Raw genomic sequence first — 23507 nt, 5'->3', positions numbered from 1 at the left:
AGATGTGAATGTTTCCCATTTTCACCCTTCCACCTAGCCCCCAACCCGCCCCCCCCCCCAGGAACTTTTTCATAGTCCTCTAACATGTGTAACAAAACCTTGAAAACAGACACTTAAAGAATGTCCTAGAAAAGAAATAAGAATATTTGGAATTGAACGGCATCTGCTCCCCAAGGTTAAACAGGCCACGCTGTTCAACTCCTGACTACAAAATCAATTCCAGGTGTAACGCCCAAGTCCTGTCGATGGTGTGTATGACATGGAAAATTCTTTCAATGTAGCACTTTGCTTCCTTAGGAACAACGGTTTCCCCTCCCAAAATATCAAAATTAAAATACTCAATTTCCAAGTCCCACGCTGCTGAGAACCACCTCCCAATAACTAAGTTTCCTGAGGCTCTAGGCCAGGATTAAAATGAGAGAACATGCGGGCTGGTAAATGCTGCAGACAGGCTGGGTGAGCTTTGCACTACTCATGAGGAGGAAATGGAGAATGAGCCCAGGTTATTAAACATGGGTTAATCAACTGTAACCCTCCCCAAGAGCCCCTGCGGCAGGAAGATGAACCCCATTGTGCAGATGCGTAAATCAACACAAAGGTCACAGAGGTAGCGTGTGAGGGGGGCCTGGCCAGCTCCAAAACCATGGCCTTTCTATGCATACCAATGGCCTCTAGAGCCCAGGAGAAAAATCTGTTGCCAACTAGCTGTGTGACTTTAGGAAAGGACATCCCCTCTACAGGTGTCATTTTCTTACATCTTAATAGAAAAAGGCCTCCTCTCTCCCCCCATAAGCCTGCCTCCTCCCAAGGAAGGAGCACCCACCCTCAGTGGGTCTGGAAGGACAAGCGGGTGTGCATGCAGGGTCATCCTCTCCCTCTGTCCTCACTTGGGGGCCGACATTCTGCTCTGAACCCGTAGCGGGGCTATCCCCAGCCCAGCACTGGAGCTCAGCCTCGGGGAGACCACCTGCCCACGGGAATAGGCCACATTCTCCATTATCAGCTTCATCTACTATCAGCAATAAAGGTAAACTTGTGGTCTCCATCTTCCTTACTCCCGTCTTCCTTCTCAACTAACTGATCCAGAACTCGGGCAGGGAAATGGGATGACAGGTGGTCCTCCTTGAATATTCCAACGGCTGTAAAATGGGAACATTTCTAAGACAGAAATGCTATGAGTCTAAAAGAGAAGCTAGGACCCCCTTCTTTCAAGGGATCTGGAAGAGAAAGCACACACACTCCAAATAACTAAAAAACATTTTCAGAAATTGACAAATGCAAACTGCTAAGTATACCTAACTTTCACAAAATCAATGTTGTTTCCCACCTGAGGCAGGTAAACCACATTTTTCGAAAGCACATATAGTATTTTAGAAACATAAACACACCCCAGAAGTGTCCAGTGCCATCTAGGGCTCAGGCAGAGGAAACGTGGGTATGGAGGTGTTCCCATCAGCCTGGCCACTAGGCAGTGGGCTTCTTTCTACCACCACACCCCGACCTCATCAACACTTCCGGGCTGCTCCCAACTCAACCAGTTTCTCTCCTGCTTTCTTTTCAGCTCCCACTTCCTTAATTTTCCTGTGAAGTGATAGGTCTCTTTGTCAACACCACCACCAAATAATATCTCCCTTTCTTTCTGCTCAGTAAATGGACCAATTCTGACATTTGACAAATATTTGTTAAGCGCCTAAATATTCAGCAAACAGTCATGTGAATCACTGGGATAGAACAGTGAGCAGGGCACAGGTTATGCCCTTCAGGACGGGGGGGTGGGGGGAACGTGGAAAGCAGTGCTATCGAGGAAGACAGGTGACAGAAAAGAGAGCACAGGGGCGCCTGGGTGGCTCAGTCGGTTGAGTGTGTTTGCCTTCGGTTCAGGTCATGATCCCAGGGTCCTGCTCAGCGGGGAGTCTGCTTCTCCCTCTGCCTCCAGCCCCCCACCCATCCCCCTGCAGCTTGTGTGCGCGCGCGCTCTCTCTCTCTCTCTCTCACTCTCTCTAAAAAATAAATAAAATCTTAAAAAAAAGAAAAGTAAAGTAAAGGAGAGCACAGGACAGAAACAGCTTGGGAAGGCTTCCTGGAAGAGGTGAGATCTAAACTGGAACCAGCCTCAGATATTTGTAAATTCTTCTGTCAAAGATAAAGCCATTTGTAGTTTGCTTCCCCAAACATGTTACCCAGAGCTCATAAAACTAGAGAAGCGGCTAGAGCACCTCATGGAAGGATTTAGGAAACCAGACTACAGAGCTCAAATCAGCTAATTTTAGACAAAGAGAAAATACTTTCTGTGCTGCTAACGGGTATTTTTAGAAGGCTGTTTCAGTTAACCACTGAATGTCTCGTTAGAAAGAAAAAAAAAGAAGAAACGAACAAAATTTCAAATTTATATATCAACAAAATGGTTCCCTTCCTTTGTGCCTCATCTCTTTCACCCTAAACAGAAGATAAACAATCAGCATTCTGTAACTAATCCCATTCTCTGCCTAAACACCGTATTCGCTTAGCAATTAAGGAAGAAAGTTGACTATAGCTGTTATTCTCACTGCATTTCTTGAGAAAACACTGAACAAGGTAAAACACTTATGAGCAATAGGCAATAAATTAGCACAAACTGGTAAGTTTTCCCTCCCTTCCCATACCACCCAAGAACAGCTTAAACAACACTTCAAAACCTGAGAGCAGCGCCAAGCCTACCCACCAGCCTCTTAAAACCTCTCTGACTACCAGCCCAGCCTGAGAGTAAACCAAATTCCAAAGAATAGGATGGGAAGTTCCAGAAAGCTCAGCTTTCACTGCGCACAGTGGCACCTGCTTATTTTCTGCAAAAATACATCAGTCTTGGAGATCTGGACAGGACCACCCAATGCCCTGCCCCTCCCTTTTCAGATCTGTTACAAACTCAGCCTGATTTCCTGAAAATACCCATGAGGAACCAGACTGCCCCCTCATTCCTGGATTCCTGCCAGTCAGTAAGTCTGCAAGGAAAACCTAACAGCTCAGTTTGAAATGGTTGCTGCTAGTACTTTCAAGTGGTTGTGCTATTCACATTTTTCCCCCATTCATTGAACAGATTAGGGAGTGCCTGTACAAGGTGCTTTGAATCTTCCCAAAGCTAGACCCTGCCCCTGAGGAGCTTGGTGAAGCAGCAGGCGGAGGAGCACTTCATTTATTTTTGCAGAACCATTTCTAAACTGCCAACATTGGGGCGCCTGGGTGGCTCAGTGGTTAAGCGTCTGCCTTCGGCTCAGGTCATGATCGCAGGGTCCTGGGATCGAGCCCCATGTCGGGCTCCCTGCTCGGCGGGAAGCATGCTTCTCCCTCACCCACCGCTTATATTCATTCCCTCTCTCGCTCTCTCTGTCAAGTAAATAAAATCTTTAAAAATAAATAAACTGCCAACCTAAGGGCACTCCCCCTTTATACCCTTAAGCATGAACCTCTAAATAAGGCCCTTCTCCTACATAATCAAAACACCTTTATCATACCTAAGAAAATCGATAAGAACTTAACATCCATTCCATATTAAGAGTTCCCCATCCGTTCCAGAAAGATCTTTTAGAGCTGCTTTTGATTCAGTCAAGGTGCTCATATTGGTTTGTTAGGTCTCTTTTTAAAACACTGTTAAATCAACTTCTCTCTGTATTCACTAAAAGATCAGCATTCAAAGATGAAATAAGCACAAACATAAGGAGAAAAACTAATGTTGCATTCTAGAACTTAGAATTTTCCTTTCCAGGTAACTAGGGTATTGGGTGTATCCAAAGTTCTAAATTGCCAAGTGTCACGACGGCCAACTGCCGGTTCACCACAAGTTCCCAGGGGCCCAGAGAACCCCAACATCAGGTACCCTGAATGAAGAAGGAGAACACGTACACATCATGACCGTCTCGGGCCTGCCCGGAACGTCTGGGGACCAAACTGTCTGCTGTACTCTTCCAGCCTACTTCCTTCCCTGCAAAACAGAGATTACAGGCTGGGCTCTCAACCCTGTGCGAACTAATAATAACCAGCGGTAAGCCACTTATTTTCCAGGTGGACAGCTCAATGCAGAAGAAAGCAAAAGCAGACACTTTCTGGGAATTTTCAGGAAGACTATGCAACTACCCCAGACCTTTGGGATGCCATCTAATCAGCCTTCGAAAAGCCCAATACCGTGTGCTTTAAGCGTGGTTAGGTGTCGCAGCCCCACGCTGAGCCAAGTCCTGGCTTCTGTCCCGCCAAACACTGAACTGCTTCCAAAAGAAAGTTCTCACTGCCAACTGTTATCAACCTCCCGTGACTTTTTGACTCTTGTACTCTAGACCAACAAAAAGTGATCCCTTAACATTTTTTTTCATGACTTTCTAAATCTCTTAATCTGCTTCTTGTCAGCAAAAAAAGATCATCCTAGAAAAACCTGCCCTCAGAGGGTCCCTGTTCAGAGTAACCGAGGTAACACACACGAAGCACTTTACAGTGGCAGGCTGCCTACCGTCATCATCATTACCACCACTCCTAGCAGCAGCATTTTTTTTAAAAAGATATTTTCCTTTTTAAGTAATCTCTACACCCAACACGGGGCTCGAACTTACGACCCCCAAGATGAAGAGTTGCGTGCTCCACCAACTAGGCCAGCCAGACGCCCCCTATTAGCAGTATTATTAAAGCCAGTGCCTTGGTGATGTAATGGATGGTGATTAACATAATAAAAAAATTGTTTTAATTTTAAAAAAAAGCCAGTGCTTAACAGTAACATTAAATTAAAATCTAACATTAAAAATTAATGTTTAGGGGCGCCTGGGTGGCTCAGTCGTTAAGCGTCTGCCTCCGGCTCAGGTCATGATCCCAGGGTCCTGGGACCGAGCCCCACATCGGGTTCCCTGCTCAGCGGGAAACCTGCTTCTCCCTCTCCCACTCCCCCTGCTTGTGTTCCTGCTCTTGCTATCTCTCTCTCTGTCAAATAAATAAAATCTTTAAAGGAAAAAAATAAGTAAATAAATAAATAAAAATTAACGTTTATCAACTGGGCAATCTGACTGACGGCGCTCAAAGTCAACATCAGGAGTGAATAAACTCTTCCTGACAGAAGCCAAATCAATCAGATTTAATTTTAACATCTACCTTGTGTTAGACACTTACACATTTATTAATTCATTTAATCATCACAACCACCTTCTGGGATAGTAATAATTACTTCACATGTGAGAAAACAGAGACAAAGATCAGTCTCCACTTTTATGCAATGGTTGAGAAAGAGGCTGACATCCTAACCCAGAACCATGCTAAACTTTCTACTATACATCATTGCTTTTCTGATTTTAGAGGATAATTTAACTCACAAAATACGATAACAAAGAACCCAGTATCTTTTAATTCTGAGCCTCTTGATTTTTCTTTTTTGGGGGGAGGGGGATAGTTCTAATATTTTCAACAGACATTTATTTACTATTAAAACTGACTTAGCGGGGCGCCTGGGTGGCTCAGTCGGTTGAGCGACTGCCTTCGGCTCAGGTCATGATCCCGGGGTCCTGGGATCGAGCCCCGCGTCGGGCTCCCTGCTCAGCAGGAAGCCCGCTTCTCCCTCTCCCACTCCCCCTGCTTCTGTTCCCTCTCTCGCTGTGTCTCCCTCTCTGTCAATTAAATAAATAAATAAAAAATCTTAAAAAAAATGAAACTGACTTAGCGGCACAGTCGGTTAAGTATCTGACTCTTGGTTTCAGCTCAGGTGGTGATCTCAGGGACCCGGGCTAGCACCCCGCGTGGGGCTCCACGCACAGCAGGGAGTCTGCCTGAGCTCCTTTATCCCTTTCCCTCTGCCCCTCCCCCTTATGCAGGCTCTCCCTCTCTCTCATAAATCTTTAAAAAAACTGATTTAGTGACCATTATTAAACTGGGGCAGACATAATGTATAAAGAACTGAAATAATTAGCAGTAGCCTTCGATAAAGTTTTTTAAGTATTAATTTTTAATACCAGTAACAGAATCCATATTCCTTAAACCAGAAAGCATCACTGAGAAATAATGAGAAATTGAAGGTATAGATCACACAGAATAAGCTCACATCCCTGAATGGATTTCTGTTACTTTTCCAATCTCGTATTTAGCCGTTCAGTAAGACATGGCTCAAGCCTAGGAAGAGTGTTCTGTTCTTCCGTCAGTCAGCGCGCACCACACCTTTACTAGACTTTTTATCCTCTTCTCTTTAACCAAGTGCATTTTCAGAAACCTGACTATGCTTTCGAGAATGTGTTTCTTCCTTCCGCCTCCTGTTTCAATAGACAGTAACACAAATGGTCTTTGTTACATACATTAACCATGGTTCCTGCCTTAAAATCTATTCCTCCAAATGGCCGCAGGGGTTCAAGAGGGGAAAAAAGAGAAAATGAGAGATCTGGAGAAAGAAGTGACCAGTGTGGGAAACTGGGGGGAGGAGGGTCCACATCATGTCTGTGCTCCAAACGTGACCCCGACATACTTACTGCTTCCTAACACTGGGCAATTTTTCCAAGAAAGTGGCCCCTCTGGTTTCTATTTAAAACTTTTCAGTTTTATAACAAAAGACAGAGAATAGCTAAACAGCTTAATATATAAGAACTAAAATTTACTGAATGCTTGACACTATTCCAAGAACTTTCCGTGATATATCCAAAGACCGCACGTACACGTACCTCTCAAACCCTCTGTTACTGGAGCCTGCATTCCCAGGCAGCCAACATCAGAACCCACCTCCTCCCAGAACCATGCCAGGAACAGCAAAGAAGTTCCACTTCCAGAAAGGGGCAAGTTTTGGCCTCCAATTGGAGCATAAAGACCCATTACACATGGAAACAACATGCAGCTACATTACAGGTTAAGTACCTCCACACTTCCTCTCCCACCACACACACACACACACACACACACACACACACACACACACACACACTTCCATGCTTTTATACTCTTTTCTCCTTAGAACCCACCACTACTTAATATATCATATATATTAGGCATTTATCTTGTTTATTACTGCCTCCTCCACAAGAATCTGAGCTCCCCATGGAGAGGGGTATTTTTTTTCCCCGTTTTGGTGTCCCGTACCTAGAGCAAAGCCTGGCCTACAGGTGGTATTCAACAAACATTTCTGAATGAAAGAAACAAACAGGTTTTGCTGGGCATAACATCAATAGAGAGAACACTTTTTTTAAAAAATATCTTATTTGAGGGAGAGAAAGAGAGCACAAGTGGGGTGAGGGACAGAGGGAGAAGCAGACTCCCCGTCGAGCAGGGATTCCCAACATGGGGCTCGATCCCGGGACTCCGGGACCACGACCCGAGCCAAAGGCAGATGCTCAACCTACTGAGCCACCCAGGCGCCCTCAGAGAACACTTTCTGAAAGCCTGCTATGCATCCGGTAAATCGTGTATAATTTTATCTAACAAACGTTATTACCCTTGCACAGGAGAAACCGAGTAGAACCTGTCTGTCATGGCTACAATTCCACTGAGTAGTGGGGCCAGAATCGGAACCCAATGCCTCCCACAGAAGGGCTCTCCCCTATACAGAAAGCCTTCTGATTGCGAAGCCCCAGACTTAGAAACAAACCCTAAGAACAGACGTTCACAAGTAGACGGTTGCTGCAGTATGTTCTGTTGACTTTAATTTTTTTTGTTTTTTTAAGATTTTTTTTTTTTTAAGATTTTATTTATTTATCTGACAGAGAGAGACTGCATAAGCAGGGAACCCAATGCGGGGCTCGATCCCAGGACCCTGGGATCGTGACCTGAGCTGAAGGCAGACGCTTAACCGACTGAGCCACCCAGGTGCCCCTTTTTAAGATTTTTAAGTAATCTCTACACCCAATGTGGGGCTCAAACTCACGACCCCGAGACCAAGACTAGCATGCTCCAGGGACGGAACCAGCCAGGCACCCTTACTGGCTTTAATGTTTAACAAATGCAAAGGGGCGCCTGGGTGGCTCAGTCGTTAAGCATCTGCCTTCGGCTCAGGTCAGGATCCCAGGGTCCTGGGATTGAGCCCAGCTTCGGTCTCTCCGCTCGGCGGGAAGCCTGCTTCTCCCTCCCCCAGTCCCCCTGCTTGGGTTCCCTCTCTCACTGTCTCTCTCTGTCAAATAAATAAATAAAATCTTTAAAAAAAAATGCAAAGTAAAGTTCCTTGTGTACCCATGAAAAAGACAGGAAGCTGATGGGGTGAGGCTAGGTGATTGCCTCCCAAATCCTCCACATTCAAAACACCAGAGAGGAGGTAGGAAACGGACAGGGGGTCTCTGACAAGTTGTCCACAAATGTATCATACAAAGCAGAAAGGATGGCTAGTCTGGATAAAAGCAAACCAGCAGGGATGAAGCTTCCTCAAAACACAACCAAAAGTTATCCTGAAACAGACCGCCTGAAAGGAAGAGATTTTCCAGAAACGTCTCCAGTTTTTTCTAACTTCCAAGTATTGTGCATTGAGTCCGTATTATCTTAGTCACTGGGAAAAATTTACTTTAAAAAGAAATTTCCCTGCATTTAAAAGATAAATGACAGTTTCACCACCTATTTAAAATAAGAAAAGATGTATGACCTACTCCTTAAAGGTTGAGAAATCAGATTAATGACCTAGTGGTAACCTTACTTACGAAATACAAAGTTGCATTTGTTTCTAACAGCACCTAGCCAGGTTTAGACAACACTTTTCTTATAATACAAGCCAACATAAACTTCTGTGTTCATACCCTTAAACACAATGAGACAGCTCTTTAATAATTTCCTTTTAAATGCCTATTACAGGAGTGCCTGGGTGGCTCAGTTAAGCGTCTGCCTTTGGCTCAGGTCATGATCCCGGGGTCCTGGGTTCAGGGGCCCTGTGTTGGGCTCCCTGCTTAGCAGGGACTCCACTCCTCCGTCTCCCTCTGCTGCTCCCCCTGCTTGTGCTCTCTCACTGTCTCTGTCAAATGAATAAAATCTTTAAAAATAAATCAATAAATAAATGCCTATTACAACAGCTTCTTAATGTAACTGGTGAATGATAATGAAATTAGCAAGTAGAAAGAAATACCTTTTAGTGTAATTATTTTCTAATGTCCCTTTCGGGGGGGGGGGGACAACCCAGGATTTGCTGGGTTACAATGTTAATAATTCTTAATCCTTAGCATTCTTGTACATTTTCTTTCAAATTTGCAAAATAAAAAAAATAATTTGCTCTATTTCAAATAGGTGCAACGTTCCCCCCCACCACCAATGTGGAAAAGTTGACAGGGAAAACAGACTGATTTATTGTAAAATTCGCAAACAAATCAAATCAAAATAAGGTACTCCACAAAAACTGATCCATCCCTTATCCTAAAGTGAATTTCAAGTGAGCTTAGGACACAGTCTCAGAATTCAGCACAAGAGCTAGGGACCCAGTTTTTCTAAGCTTGTCCACTTTGCTTTGACTACTTCATTACTAAGAGAGTGACCACAGTTGGGGTTTAACTTAGGAGAAACTAATCTTATCAGGAAATTACTTTGTATTTCAAACTGTTCCAAAAATATCACATCCTTGCTTCACTTCACCTCTCCACCACCCTCCCGAACCTCCTCCTCCCCGGGGTAAAGAATTTATTTAACATTTGAACACTGCCTCGAAGAATAAGCTCTCCCTAAAAACATTAAGAGCGTCTAAAATGTGTTCTGAAACCAGACTGTCCAAGCTCGTGGTCACTGACCCATCGGACTTTCAGGCTTCCCTTCCATAATCTGTTATTTTCAATTACTTATATATTACTCTGTGCTACAACGGAATGTCTGCATCCTCCCAAAATTTGTACGTTGAAGTGCTAATCCCCAGGGAGATGGTATTTGGTGGCGGGGACCTTTGGAAGGTGATCAGGTCCTGAGGGATTAGAACCCTCAGAAAAGGGACTCCAGAGAGCTCCTTCACCCCCTCCCCCACCACATGAGGACACAGCAAAATGCTGCTGTGAGCCAGGAAGCAGGCCTCCACCAGACCAGACCCTCTGCCGGGCCCCTGGTCCTGGACTTCCCAGACTCTAGAACTGTGAGAAGTAAACTCCTGTGGTTTATATGCCACCTCGTCTATGGTATTTTGTGACAGGACACTCTGTAAACACGTTTTGTCTCCTGTTTGTATGCTGGTGTCCTCCACTGGCCAGTCCATCAGTTCCTTGAGGAACCAGCTAGCTGTGTTTGCTTTCTGTTGCCTCAGGAAACAGGAGCCACCAGATAGTTTGCCTCATCCTCATGCTCGTGGCTCCTCACAGAAAGTTCCTAGCTCCTCTGGCACCATGAGGATTTCTTTCTTTCCTGAAGAATTTTCAGGCTATAAACAACTCTTACTCTTTTACAGGCACTGTCTTTTTAAAGAGTGCATCTGTGAGTATCAAATTTCAGCCATGTATTGATTTTAGTACTTTAAATTCGGTTTCCAGACATTTCACGGTCACACCCCTCCCCCAAACACTACCTAAATAGTGCCACCCACACTCACTACACCACAGATGAGCACTATGCAATATGACACTTTTAAAAAGCAAACGCATCTCTCCCAACCTCCCTCAGGATTTTCAACGCCTTGGGGCACACTTTCATCTTTCTCCAGTGCAGAGCTCAATTTCTGGGACACAGGAGGTGCTCCACGAAGGACAGGTGGAAGGATGAGAAGGAAGGTACAGCAGTTGGAGACCTCACTGAGCATCTGGTTTGTTCCTCAGACACTCAGGACAGTAGCAGAAACTAAGCCACTGAAACTAGTGCGCAGTCTGGTAAAGAACCCAGACCCCTGTGTCCCACCCCCTTAGAGTGATTTTATTTTTTTTTTAAGTAGGTTCTATGCCCAGTGTGGAGTCTGACACCAGGCTTGAACTCACAACCCTGAGATCAAAACCTGAGCCGAGATCAAAAGATGGAGGCTCAACCAACTGGGCCACCCAGAGGCCCCTCCAGTGATTTTACTCTTAATGGAGTTCTTTTTTGTGTTTAAATACAGACAACATAGAATTTAACATTTTACCCATTTTTAATAGGTTTTTTTAAAGATTTATTTATTTATTTGAGAGAGAGAGAGAGAGCATGAACGGGAGGGGCAGAGGGAGAAGAGGAGAGACTCTCAAGCAGATTCTGTGCGGTGTGTGGAGCCTAACTCAGGGCTCAGTCTCACAACCCTACAATCATGACCTAAGCCAAAACTAAGTCGGATGCTGAACCAGCTGTGCCACCCAGGTGCCCCTGTTATATATGTGTGTGTGTGTGTGTGTGTGTGTGTGTATTTTTTTTTTTTTTAAGTAAGTTCTACACCCAACATGGAGCTTGAACTCATGACGCTGAGATCAAGAGTCACACGCTCTACTGACTGAACCAGCCAGGCTCCCCACATTTTACCTATTTTCAAGTGTATAGTTCAGCGGCATTAAGTACAATTCACACGGTTGTGCAACCATCCCCAACATCCATCTCCAGAACGTTTTCACCTTCCCTGACTGAAACTCTCTATCTGTTCAACAACATCTCCCCATTTTCCTCTCCCTCAGCCTCTGACAACCACCATTCTACTTTAGCTCTATGAATCGGACTACTCTAGGTAGCTCTCCTAAATGGAATACTACATTTGTCTTTTTGTGACTGAGCTTAATGTCTTTAAGGTTCATCCACATTGTAGCGTGTGTCAGAATTTTACTTTAGACAACTACTTTGTTGACAGCCTGGAATGGTCCATAACTAAAGGACCAATATCAGGAAATCCCAGATTTTCCATCAGACATGTTTGCGTGATTCTCTGATCACTTTTTTGCCTGAATGAGCCTTCAGCCTGATTTTTCTTATCTCTGGGCTTACAGACGCAGGCTTATGTAAACAACTTTCACTGCACAAATTCAGGGCCACTCAGCATTTCCCCACCACCAGAAGATAAGAGTGTTTAATGTTCTTTATCTTTATTTCAACTACTTTGGGAGATCTGGAGAATGGAAAAGGAAGGCAGGAAATCACAAGCAATTCTGGAATCTTCTTTGCACTAAAAATCCATTAATAGGATCTTTTTTACACACTTAGATATAACTCACATACCATAAAATTCACCCTTGTGAGGCATACAAGTCAGTGGTTTTAGTATACTCACAATGTATACAAACGTCCCCAAGATCTAAGTTCACAGTATTCTCAGACCCAGAAAGAAACTCTGTCCCCATTAGTACCTGGAGCCTACTCGTTCCCATTATGCTACCTCTAAGTTTATATCTAATTAATAGTCTCACATTCCAGGAGCACCTGGCTGGCTCCATCAGTGGAGCTTGTGACTCTTGATCTCAGGGTTGTGGGTTCAAGCCCCACACTGGGTGTAGAGATTACTTTAAAATAAAATCTTGGGGGGCGCCTGGGTGGCTCAGTCGTTAAGCGTCTGCCTTCAGCTCAGGTCATGATCCCAGGGTCCTGGGATCGAGCCCCACATTGGGCTCCCTGCTCAGCGGGAAGCCTGCTTCTCCCTCTCCCACTCCCCCTGCTTGTGTTCCCTCTCTTGCTGTGTCTCTCTGTCGAAAAATAAAATCTTAAGAGTGTGTGTGTGTATATATGTAAGTGTGTGTGTATATGTGTGTGTGTGCATGTGTGTGTGTGTGTGTATATATATATATATATATATATATATATATATATATTAGACTAGTGGCCAGATTATTGTGCCAAGGTAGAAATTACTCCTCCCAGCGCTACTAAATTGATTTTAGTGGGAGTTAGAATGGAGAAAACAGAGGGAGAACTGGCAAATCTGATACTAGAGCAATAATACCCTTTTCCAAAAGGAATTTGCTCTTGATCCAGAGGAGCGCCACTAACAATTGCTCTCTACCAACTTGGTGATCTTTTTTTTTTTTTAAAGATTTTATTTATTTGACAAAGAGAGACACAGCGAGAGAGGGAACACAAGCAGGAGGAGTGAGAGAGGGAGAAGCAGGCTTCCTGCCGAGCAGGGAGCCCGATGCGGGGCTCGATCCCAGGGCCCTGGGATCATGACCTGAGCCGAAGGCAGACACTTAATGACTGAGCCACCCAGGCGCCCCCAACTTGGTGATCCTTGAGAGCAACCCTGAGTTGGGAATCCACGGTCATCATCCTCAGACATCGTTCCATAGATATGCTACTGACTGGTTACTGAAGATACCAAAACTTTAGAAAGAATTACGCTGAAAATTATATACTGAAACAGTCTTCCAAGGACTAAGCCATTAGATAGGAAGTATGTGATTACTGAACCTGACATAATCCCATCACATATTCAAAGGAACTCTCCTAAAGTTAGAAGGGAGCAAAAGACAACCCTAAATGAAAAGAAGTCCCCAAATCTGAGGTCTGTGCAAGCACTGGCTGGGCAAATAAATTAATGTGTTTCTTCTAAAAAAAAAAAAAAAAAACAGACATAATGCCTGTAAAGTCGTGGTCCTAGAGTATGTTTAAAAAAAAAAAAAAAAAACAGACCTGCCACGAAGCAAGCACTCTGCTTATGGCATACACTGAAAGATAGAGAAAGTTTAAAAACAATGCCTTTAAAGAAGTCACAGACCTGGTTTTACAAAGCAAAACAAAAATATGTCGTCTATTTGGAAAATTACATTATTCAAGAAACCTTAGGATTACAATGTTTATTTTGCCATTAGCACCTCAGCTCTTTAATCTGTAGCTCTGATACCACCCCTCTTCAGCCCTATGCAAAAAGGCAATTGCTGATACACTGAAAAGCAGGATAATCTAATACCTAACCACCAACTAGTGTGTTATAAATTTCAAGGTGCTGCCTTAGCACTTCCAAATAATTCAGAAAGAATGCTTGGGGACCTCTGGCTGGGTCAGTAGGTGGTACACGCGACTCTTGGCTCAGGGTTATGCGTTCAAGCCCCACATTGGGTGTAGAGATTACTTAAAACCAAAATCTTAAAAAAAAGAAAAAAAGGTTTGACAATTTATACATAACAATCATCAAGTCCACAAGTAAACATTAAAGGACAGCTTAAAATAATATTTTGGGGCACCTGGGTCGCTCAGATGGTTAAGCATCTGCCTTCGGCTCAGGCCATGATCCCAGGGTCCTGGAATCGAGCCCCACATTGGGCTCCTGGCTCAGTGGGGAGCCTGCTTCTCCCTCTCCCTCCGTAGCTCCCCCTGCTTATGCTCTCTCTCTGTGTGTGTGTCAAATAAGTAAATAAAAAATCTTTAAGAAAAGGGGGGGTAAATCCATAAAAAATAAAAAGGGGGGGCAAAAATCCAGCCATAAAACCTTACATGCCCAGGTCATATAATTTATAGGACAGTGTGACTCAAGTAAATATTCAGGGCAGGGACTTTCCAATGAGTGTGATACACTGTAAGCAAATATGTGTAAGAATCAATAGGAAACATCCAAAACTTTGGTGCAAGTTTAGTACAACTGCTTCTTTAAGTTTCAGGAAAAGGCAAGACCCCTTAAAACTGCTTTCCTAGTAAACATCTCCTAGAGTGCAAAGGCAATTTTATTTTGGCAACCGAGGACAATTCATGAGTGAAGTATTGATTAAATATTTGAGGGGCGCCTGGGTGGCTCAGTCAACTAAGCATCTGCCTTCGGCTCAGGTTATGATCTCAGGGTCCTGGGATCGAGCCCCACACTGAGCTCTGCTCTGTGGGGAGTCTGCTTCTCCCTCTCCCTCTGCTCCTCCCCCTGCTTGTGCTCTCTCACTCGCTCTTTCTCAAATAAATAAAATCTTTAAAAAATATATTCGAATTTGGTCTTATCTGTCAGATTAGAACTGAACACATTACGGGAGTCATGAGATGGGGACATCAAGGCAAGGCAACCTCAGCAGGGCTCTGAGGCTCTGCTTCCTCTTCTGCTTGCAGAGGATCAGCGAGGGTGGGCCAGACAAAAGTTAAGATCCATCGGCTCAAAGAAGAGAATGAATCCAAGATGAATTAAAGGTATATATAAGGTCTACACTTGTGATCCCTCCACTCCACCTCAAAAAATGCTTAAGTATCTTATCTATATAACGAGAGAGGAATAAATGGTCCCTCCCTATTTAGCGCTGGTCAAAATGCCTAATTTGGGGAATGTCTTATTTGAAGAGCAATAGTGGAAAGAGGAACATCTTAAAGAGGATCACAACAAAAGCTACACAGAGTAGTAAGCCTTGGGGAGCACGGGAAAAAGAAACTGGGCAGTTGTGAAAACCGTCGTCATAACCATGAGTATCACATGTAGGGCAGTTGTGAAAACCGTCGTCATAACCATGAGTATCACATGTAGGGTGGACTAGCCTGGGCTCCTTGCAAGGCCCACTCTGCGACAGCTATACACGGAGACGGTTTGACTTATTCCATCGAAAAGCTTTTGCTGATCTTCAAACTGGTCCCAAAACGGCTGCCTGGGAAGCTGGCAAGCTGCCTGTTCGGGCAGTGTTTAAGCAGGGACGCCATGACCACTTTGGAAACAGTCCCTTGGGACACACTGAACACTGCTCTCTTGCCTACCCAGATAGCAAGATTTCTGTCTTCTGACTCTCCGGCCAGTGGGATGGGAGTGTGTCCTAGAGGGGAGCCCAAGACCCACTTCCCTCACTGACTGCCCCCTGCAGCATGGGAGGGAAAGCACATTAGAATAAACAGCGGCTTTTCAAAAATCCAAGCAGCTGCCGTGACCCCCGAAGCACCGATCAAAGCTCCTAGGCGGGCCCACCCACTACACTTCCAGGAGTCTTACGAGCAATCCTGACACCCACCCTTGGTGAACCCCACTACTCCAGAGCTCTAGCCAGGAGCCTTGGTCCACTCTCACAGCTACAACCAGTTTTGTGTTTTCTCCAGCCCACATCTTCCTCCTGACCCTGAGCGCTACACAGCCGACATCCCTGCAATGCCGTACCACTGCCCGATGAATCTTTCCGAAGTGGTAAATATCTCAAAGGCTTCATGGCCACACATTCAAGAAAGCACCGCCTTGACCTGGTCCAGGTCTGGGCGCCAAGTTTATGCCCGCCATCCATCTCGCGCATGCGTCAAACACAAGTATCTGTTGGGAGCACAGACTCCACCCCACCCCTACCCAACCTCTGCCACCCACGTGTCTGAGGTCCAGCCACTTTTCAAAGTGCCGGTCTCATTCCATCTTCTACACAAAGCCTGGTACCAGCGTATCAAGACTTTTCCTCTGCACTTTCTAGATCATGGCCAGCCATATGCATTTCTCTGGGTACCTCATACAGCACTCTTGAAATCTGTACTTATTTCCCACTTACTCTGTTTCATACTCCTAGAAGGACCAAAAAACAATTAACCCTGTGAATAAAACAAATATGGGCTTCGTTTATGTTTGATGAATAAATCACATGTGGCTGAACCATAGGACATTACATTGGGCAAAAGATGCCAGCTGCAGAAAGAGTACGTACTATTTCATCTATATGAAGTTCAAGACGAAGCAAAGTTCATTTATAGTAACCAAAATCAGAATAGTGGTTCAAGCCGAAAGGTGAAAAGATTACTTATTAGGAACGGACACAAAAGTGCTCGCTTCAGCAGCACATATACTTGCAAAAAGGGGGGGGGGGCATGGACACAAAAGAACCTTTTGGGGTACAGAAATGAGCGGGGGCAGGGAGAGAAAGTGTGAGGAAGAGAACCTCATTAAGCTATGCAATTAAGATTTCCACATTTTACTTATTCTAGTTATACCTCAATTTTCAAAATTCAAATATCTACATAAATAAAGATGAAGATTCTGTGTCTGAAGATAAAATATGCTCCATTCTTAACCTCAGGAACAAAGTATTTTTTCCTTTTTTTGTTAAGAGATTTCACTTAATAAAACCTATACCTAAAGCACATAAAAACTTTCAAAATGAAAAAAATGTTTAAAGAAAGGCTAACTTCATCTGTAGTGTACTGTCCTGTAAATGAAAGCGGACAACAAGGCCTATCTCACAGGATTTCTGGGATGATAATCAACTGAGGTAATGTAATAAAGCACTTAATACAGTACCGACTGGTCCATATAGCACATACTCATCACTTTATGGGTTTGCCATAATTCTCTGTCCATGTCCACTTCCTTCAATCTCTTTCAGCCCAATCCTCAAAAATTCTCAGCCCACCAGGCATTTGATATTAGTAGAATAAACCTAGAAGCTCCCTCAAAGCATGCAAACCATCAACAATTCCCACCTGATTCCTTAAGAAAAAACCCAAGCTGTCTAGGCCGTGCTTCTCATACCAGGGGGTCCATACACACCTCCGGGCACGCCGAGGTGCACCGAAGGTCATCGGGATCAATATGGCATATATACCTGAGGTGGGCTTACTTAAACCATTTGCTAAGAGAACACACAACACTGCTGAGAAGCGTAAGCTCCCGCTGTGGGCACCGCAGGTGTGGTTTGCTGGCCCTCACTCCTTCCTAACCCACCCATGGACTCTTTCGCTCTCCCAACCTTCACTGCAGGAACAGTTTTAACAGTACGGGCACCAGGAATTTAGAATTTTCCTGGCTTGGGGCACCTGGGTGGCTTAGTCGGTTAAGTGACTGCCTTCGGCTCAGGTCATGATCCTGGAGTCCCGGGATCGAGTCCCGCGTCAGGCTCCCTGCTCAGCGGGGAGTCTGCTTCTCCCTCTCACCCAACCCCCTCTCATTCTCTCTCTCAAAAATAAAATTTAAAAAAATAGAATATTCCTGGCTTTCTACCTTAGAACCTCTAATCCCAAAAACTAATGATGTAATGTATGGTGATTAACATAAAAAAAAACCTCTAATCAAGGTACACCTGGCTTTTTATGCAATTTTAACTGATGATGGCTTAGGCTATTTCCTTGAATTAGCAACACCACTCTGTCTGACTTACTAACCCTGCAAAGCAAAATATTTATTTTCAGTAACGTCGACATGCAAAAAATCCAAAGAACAGGAAACTACAGTTAAGAAAAACAAAATACCACAATAAGATTAACAAATATATGCAATTTGAAGGATACCCTTAGGAAATTGCCACTGTAAAAAAGAGTATTTTGGACACAACTGTATGCATGCCACAGTGAATCTTAACTTTATTTAAATAATTAGTCAATCAAGGGGAACAAATGAAACTCTAAGATAAAGTGAAAAATCAAATTGTCCTTTTTAGGATTAACCTGCCAGGAACCTCTGGGTGTTTTTACCCACAGACACCAGAATAAAATCATATGCAAATTTTTTTCTATTACTAAAGAAAAATGACAATTACAGGAGAAAAAAAAAACAGAAGTCAAATGAGATTATCCTATCACCCAAAGAGATAAATCCTTTGGGGGGTTTTTCTATTCTTGTATTTAAACTATACATGCAGTTTTAAAAATCTTTTCCAGTTAAAAATTTTTGTAAATATCTGTGTATTGAATACTTTAACAAGCTAATGTTTGTTGGTCAAAGGGTACAAAGTTTCAGTTCTGTAGAATGAGTTAAGTCTAGAGAGCGAATGTACAGGCATAACTATAGTTAATATCGTACTAAACAGGAAATATGCTACAACAGATTTCAGGTTGCTCTCATTACAAAAAGAATGGTCATGAGGAAATGACATGTTAATTAGCTTGACTGTAATAATCAGTTCACTGTGGATATCAAGTCATGTTGTAGATAAACATAAAGAAATTTTTTTAGATAAAGCAGCCACGGGCGCCGGCGGGAAGCCACACTCCGACGCCCCACTCTGCTCTGCTCGCTAGGCCCGCCGGCCGCGCCCACCATGGCCACCACTCAGCAGCTGGTAGAAGATGGCGCTTAGTGGAAAGCAAAGGCTTTGACGAATACATGGAGGAGGTAGGAGTGGGAATGGCTCTGCGAAAAGTGGGTGCAATGGCCAAACCAGATTGTACCATCTCTTCTGACGGCAAAAACCTCACCATAAAAACTGAGAGCACTTCAAAAACAACACAGCTGTCGTGTAACCTTGGAGAGAAGTTTGAAGAAACTACAGCTGATGGCAGAAAAACTCAAGTCTGCACCTTAACAGACGGCGCGTTGGATCAACATCAGGAATGGGATGGGAAGGAAAGCACAATCACAAGAAAATTGGAAAATGGGAAGTTAGTGGTGGAATGTGTCATGAATAATGTCACCTGTACTCGGGTCTATGAAAAAGTAGAGCAAAAATTCCATCCTCATTGTGGACAGGAATTAGCTGTGAGGATGAACAAGCTCAGTTCAATGAGCAAATCTCCATACTGCTTTTTTTTTTCATTACTGTGTTCAATTATCTTTATCACAAACATTTTACATGCATCTATTTCAAAGTGTTGATTTAATTAGGATCATTCCTTTGGTTAGTAAATGTGTGCTATGCGCAAAAAAAAGAAAAAAAACTTTTTTAAAGAATTTATCTGTCAGAGAGACAGACGACACTGTTCCTGTCTTACCTGCTTATCTTCCTCCTACTTCCACTAAGGACATGACACATGGCAAAACTTGTAGCCAAGGTCCATGAGAAGTAGTTCTCTTACTGAGTCCTGCCAGAAGGAAACAGAAACAACTAAACCATAATAGCAAATGGTTTTTGGATCTGACTGAAAAGAGCGCTATACAGAAGTTCTTTAAAAAGCCATGGGGGAGGGCGCCTGGGTGGCTCAGTCGTTAAGCGTCTGCCTTCGGCTCAGGTCATGGTCCCAGGGTCCTGGGATCGAGTCCCACATTGGGCTCCCTGCTCAGCGGGAAGCCTGTTTCTCCCTCTCCCACTCCCCCTGCTTGTGTTCCTGCTCTCACTGTCTCTCTCTGTCAAATAAATAAATAAAACCTTAAAAAAAAAAAAAGCCATGGGGGAAGGGGCGCCTGGGTGGCTCAGTCGCTTGTGTCCAACTCCTGATTTCAGCTCAGGTCATGATCTCAGGGTTGTGAAATCAAGCCCCTTGTCTGGCTCCTGCTTGGGAATCCGTGCTTGGGATTCTCTCTCCCTCTCCACCTGTCCCTCCCCACCAACTTGTCTTAAAAAAATTTAATTTAATTTAAAAAAAGCCGTGGAGGAAATATGAAGAAACTGATTAGTATCAGCCTAAAGCCAGTCCAACAAGTCTCTTGGAAACCACAAACTAAACCTAGGCAGCTTGAGGAAGACCATGTTAAGAAAACAGAACCCTCTTTCACCCAAAGGGAGCATGCCAGGTGACTTCAAAAAGATCCCCATCAGGATTTATGCCATTCTTCATTCATTCCATTCGGCTTGATCACTCTGAGATAGAATGAGGACTGAGATAGAAGAGATTTTCAGTACAGTACTGGGCCACAATTACTAACACTGTGGCACATATTTGAAAGGAGCTCAGAGAGTTAGCAGTTAAGGTACTTTTAAGCCCTTACGTTCTCATGACAAGAAAAAAAATTCTGTAACAAGGTGATTTGATGATCATTTTGGAACATATACAGATACTGAATCATTATGTTGTACACCTGAAACTAACACATGTCAATTATACCTCAATAAAAATGTTTAACCACCCCCCCAACCAAGCCACACTGTGTAACTTCAGGTGAGCACAGATAACCAAAGAAATACAGTTTAGTGATTTCTTTTTTTATAGGCTTTCATTGTGATCCGAGGTGAAAATATAAAACCGTATCATTTAAATGGAACTGTACACATCACTAAAGTTATAAAGCTAACACATAATAAATATGACCTATTCTGTATTCCAAATTTTCCCCAAACCACACATTTCCATAGGTCCATTATGGTTTCAAGAAAATACTAACATACAAGTTAAAAATTAAATCCTCGGGCGCCTGGGTGGCTTAGTCGTTAAGCGTCTGCCTTCGGCTCAGGTCATGGTCTCAGGGTCCTGGGATCGAGTCCCACATCGGGCTCCCTGCTCAGCGGGAAGCCTGCTTCTCCCTCTCCCACTCTCCCCTGCTTGTGTTCCCTCTCTCAATTGTCTCTGTCAAATAAATAAATAAAATCTTTTAAAAAAATAAATAAATCCTCAAGCTGTCCAATTCAAAGATGGAACTGAAGAACCTGCCCAACCAACATGAAGATACACATTCCCTTCTCTATGACTAAGCAATTCCATTCCTGGGATTACAACCTACAGAAAGTCTCACACACACGTGAAAGGAGACATGTAAAAGAAGTGTACTACAATGTAATTTGTAATAGGGAAAAATGGGAGGAAATACAAAATGTCCATCAACATAAAATGGACACGCTTAAGTGTTCAGCACTTAAAGAATGAACTGGAGTAGCAAGAATCTCAACAAAGTTGAATAGAAGCGAACTACAGAAGAAAATATGCAATGACACCACACCCGCAAGTTTTAAAAAAACATGTAAAGTAACACTAACTATTGATGATTAATATTTACATTGACACCTGTAGTAAAAAGTATTAAATACATGGATGGCAATGATAAAAAAAAGAACTGGAGGCGCCTGGGTGGCTCAGTTGGTTAAGCAGCTGCCTTCGGCTCAGGTCATGATCCCGAAGTCCTGGGATCGAGTCCCGCATCAGGCTCCCGGCTCGGCGGGGAGCCTGCTTCTCCCTCTGACCCTCTCCCTTCTCATGCTGTTTCTCTCTCTCTCTCGTTTTCTAATAAATAAATAAATAAAATCTTAAAAAAAAAAAACTGGAGAGATAGGGAACGGGAGAGAAAATGGGACCAGGAAGACCCAGGAGCTTCAACTACATCCACAAAGTGTTATCTTTTAAAGTTGGATAGTCACGGGCACCTGGGTGGCTCAGTTGGTCAAGTGTCCGACTTTTTTTTTTTTTTAAGATTTTATTTATTTATTTGACAGAGAGAGACACAGCGAGAGAGGGAACACAAGCAGGGGGAGTGGGAGAGGGAGAAGCAGGCTTCCCGTGGAGCAGAGAGCCAGACATGACATGGGGCTCGATCCCAGGACCCTGGGATCATGACCTGAGCCGAAAGCAGACGCTTAACAACTGAGCCACCCAGGTGCCCCCAAGTGTCCGACTCTTGGTTTCGGCTCAGGTCATGATCTCGGTGTGGTGAGACTGAGCCCTGAGACTGGCTGGGCACTCAGTGCAGAGTCCGCTTGGGATTTTCTCTCTCCCTCTTCCTCTGTCCCTCCCCCTATACATGTGCAGGCGCGCGCACGCCCACTCACAGTCTCTCAAATAAAATCTTAAAAATAAATAAAGTTGGATGGTCAGCTATAAAGGCATTCACACTACTTTTACATAATCACTGTATTGTGAACTACTGTATACCTATGAGGCTCAGCACTCAGTACGGAGCTTGCTTGGGATTCTCTCTCTCCCTCTCCCTCTGCCCCTTCCCCCGTTCACGTGTGCATGCTCTTTCTCTCAATAAATACAATCTCTGAAAAAATAAATGTTGATACCATAAAAGCAGGACTCTTCTACAGCACACATCAACATGTAGTGCAGGCAGTTCAGAACAGAGGCAGGGGGTTAAGGGAGAACCTGAACCACCCATAGCTCTATACGGATTCTAAAGCACCCACCACACTGCTGCAACTTCCAAAGGATCTAAAGATTTTACTTCCCCCCCACCCCCGAGGGGGGGATGCCTGGCTGCCTCAGTTGTAAGAGATGGAGACTCTTGATTTCCAGGTCATGACTTTGAGCCCCATGCTGGGTATACAGATTACGTAAATAAAAATAAAACTTAAGGGCGCCTGGGTGGCTCAGTCGTTAAGCGTCTGCCTTCAGCTCAGGTCATGATCCCAGGGTCCTGGGATCCAGCCCCGCATCGGGCTCCCTGTTTGGCAGGAAGCCTGCTTCTCCCTCTCCCACTCCCCCTGCTTGTGTTCCCTCTCTCACTGTCTCTGTCAAATAAGTAAATAAAATCTTTTAAAAATATATAAATAGAAAATAAATAAAACTTTAAAAAATAAAGACTTAACTTCTGTTTAGTTAACATTTCCACAGATTAGCAGTATTACTTGCTCCTACATTTTGGGAAGGAAAACAGAAATATGTGTATTTTATGGCAGATCCAAAGTAAGGCTTTACAAACAAGTATTTAGCTAAATATAAATTGTAATCAGCCTATTTCCTGAAAACCACTTTAGTGTTTTGTTTTGTTTTTTAAATCCATCCCTGGACACTGCATTAGAATATCTAATTATTAGGTATCCACTGGTGCCAAACCTGGGGAGTAAAATGCCATGATGGCACACTCAAGAGAGTATATTTCATCTTCAAAGACATGTCAAAAGTACAACCAGCTAGTTCCCATCAGTTTTCTCAAATCTCTTATCAAAAATAAACAAGGATTAAAAAAGAGATTTCAACCTAATAGGAAAAAAAACTATCAAGATAAAAACATTTATATCGAAACTTTCTTCAATTTATTTCCTAACACCTTTTTGTCATTAATTTTTGAGCTATTTAGGGGGCCCATCCACATTCTGGTCATCAAAGACTTTATTCTAAGAAAGTTAATAATATACTGAAATGGTCTGAAAAGTTGACTTTTTATAGTCCATATCCACATCAGTATTTATTTTTCTCTTGTTCCTTCAAATAAATTTTAACCATTTCCAAATCAAGGATGATGATCTCATGCTTCCAAA

At 43.6% G+C, this 23507-nt stretch overlaps 1 protein-coding gene and 1 pseudogene across 1 annotated transcript in view; one reads left to right on the top strand and one right to left on the bottom strand.

Annotated features, from left to right (window-relative positions):
* Positions 1-23507, bottom strand: part of RASSF3 (Ras association domain family member 3) — a 67849-nt gene that overhangs the window by 23306 nt on the left and 21036 nt on the right. The gene's annotated exons all lie outside the window — the stretch shown is intronic.
* Positions 18763-19281, top strand: LOC114214860 (putative fatty acid-binding protein 5-like protein 3 pseudogene; annotated as a pseudogene).

The sequence above is a fragment of the Eumetopias jubatus genome, unplaced genomic scaffold (genome assembly GCF_037043125.1).
Source record: "Eumetopias jubatus isolate StellerSeaLion01/CBP00866 unplaced genomic scaffold, mEumJub1_p1.0 scaffold_8, whole genome shotgun sequence".
In the NCBI taxonomy this organism is placed as follows: Eukaryota; Metazoa; Chordata; class Mammalia; order Carnivora; family Otariidae; genus Eumetopias; species Eumetopias jubatus.
The sequence above is the reverse complement of the archived record's forward strand: the minus strand, read 5'-3'. Positions and strand labels throughout refer to the sequence as shown.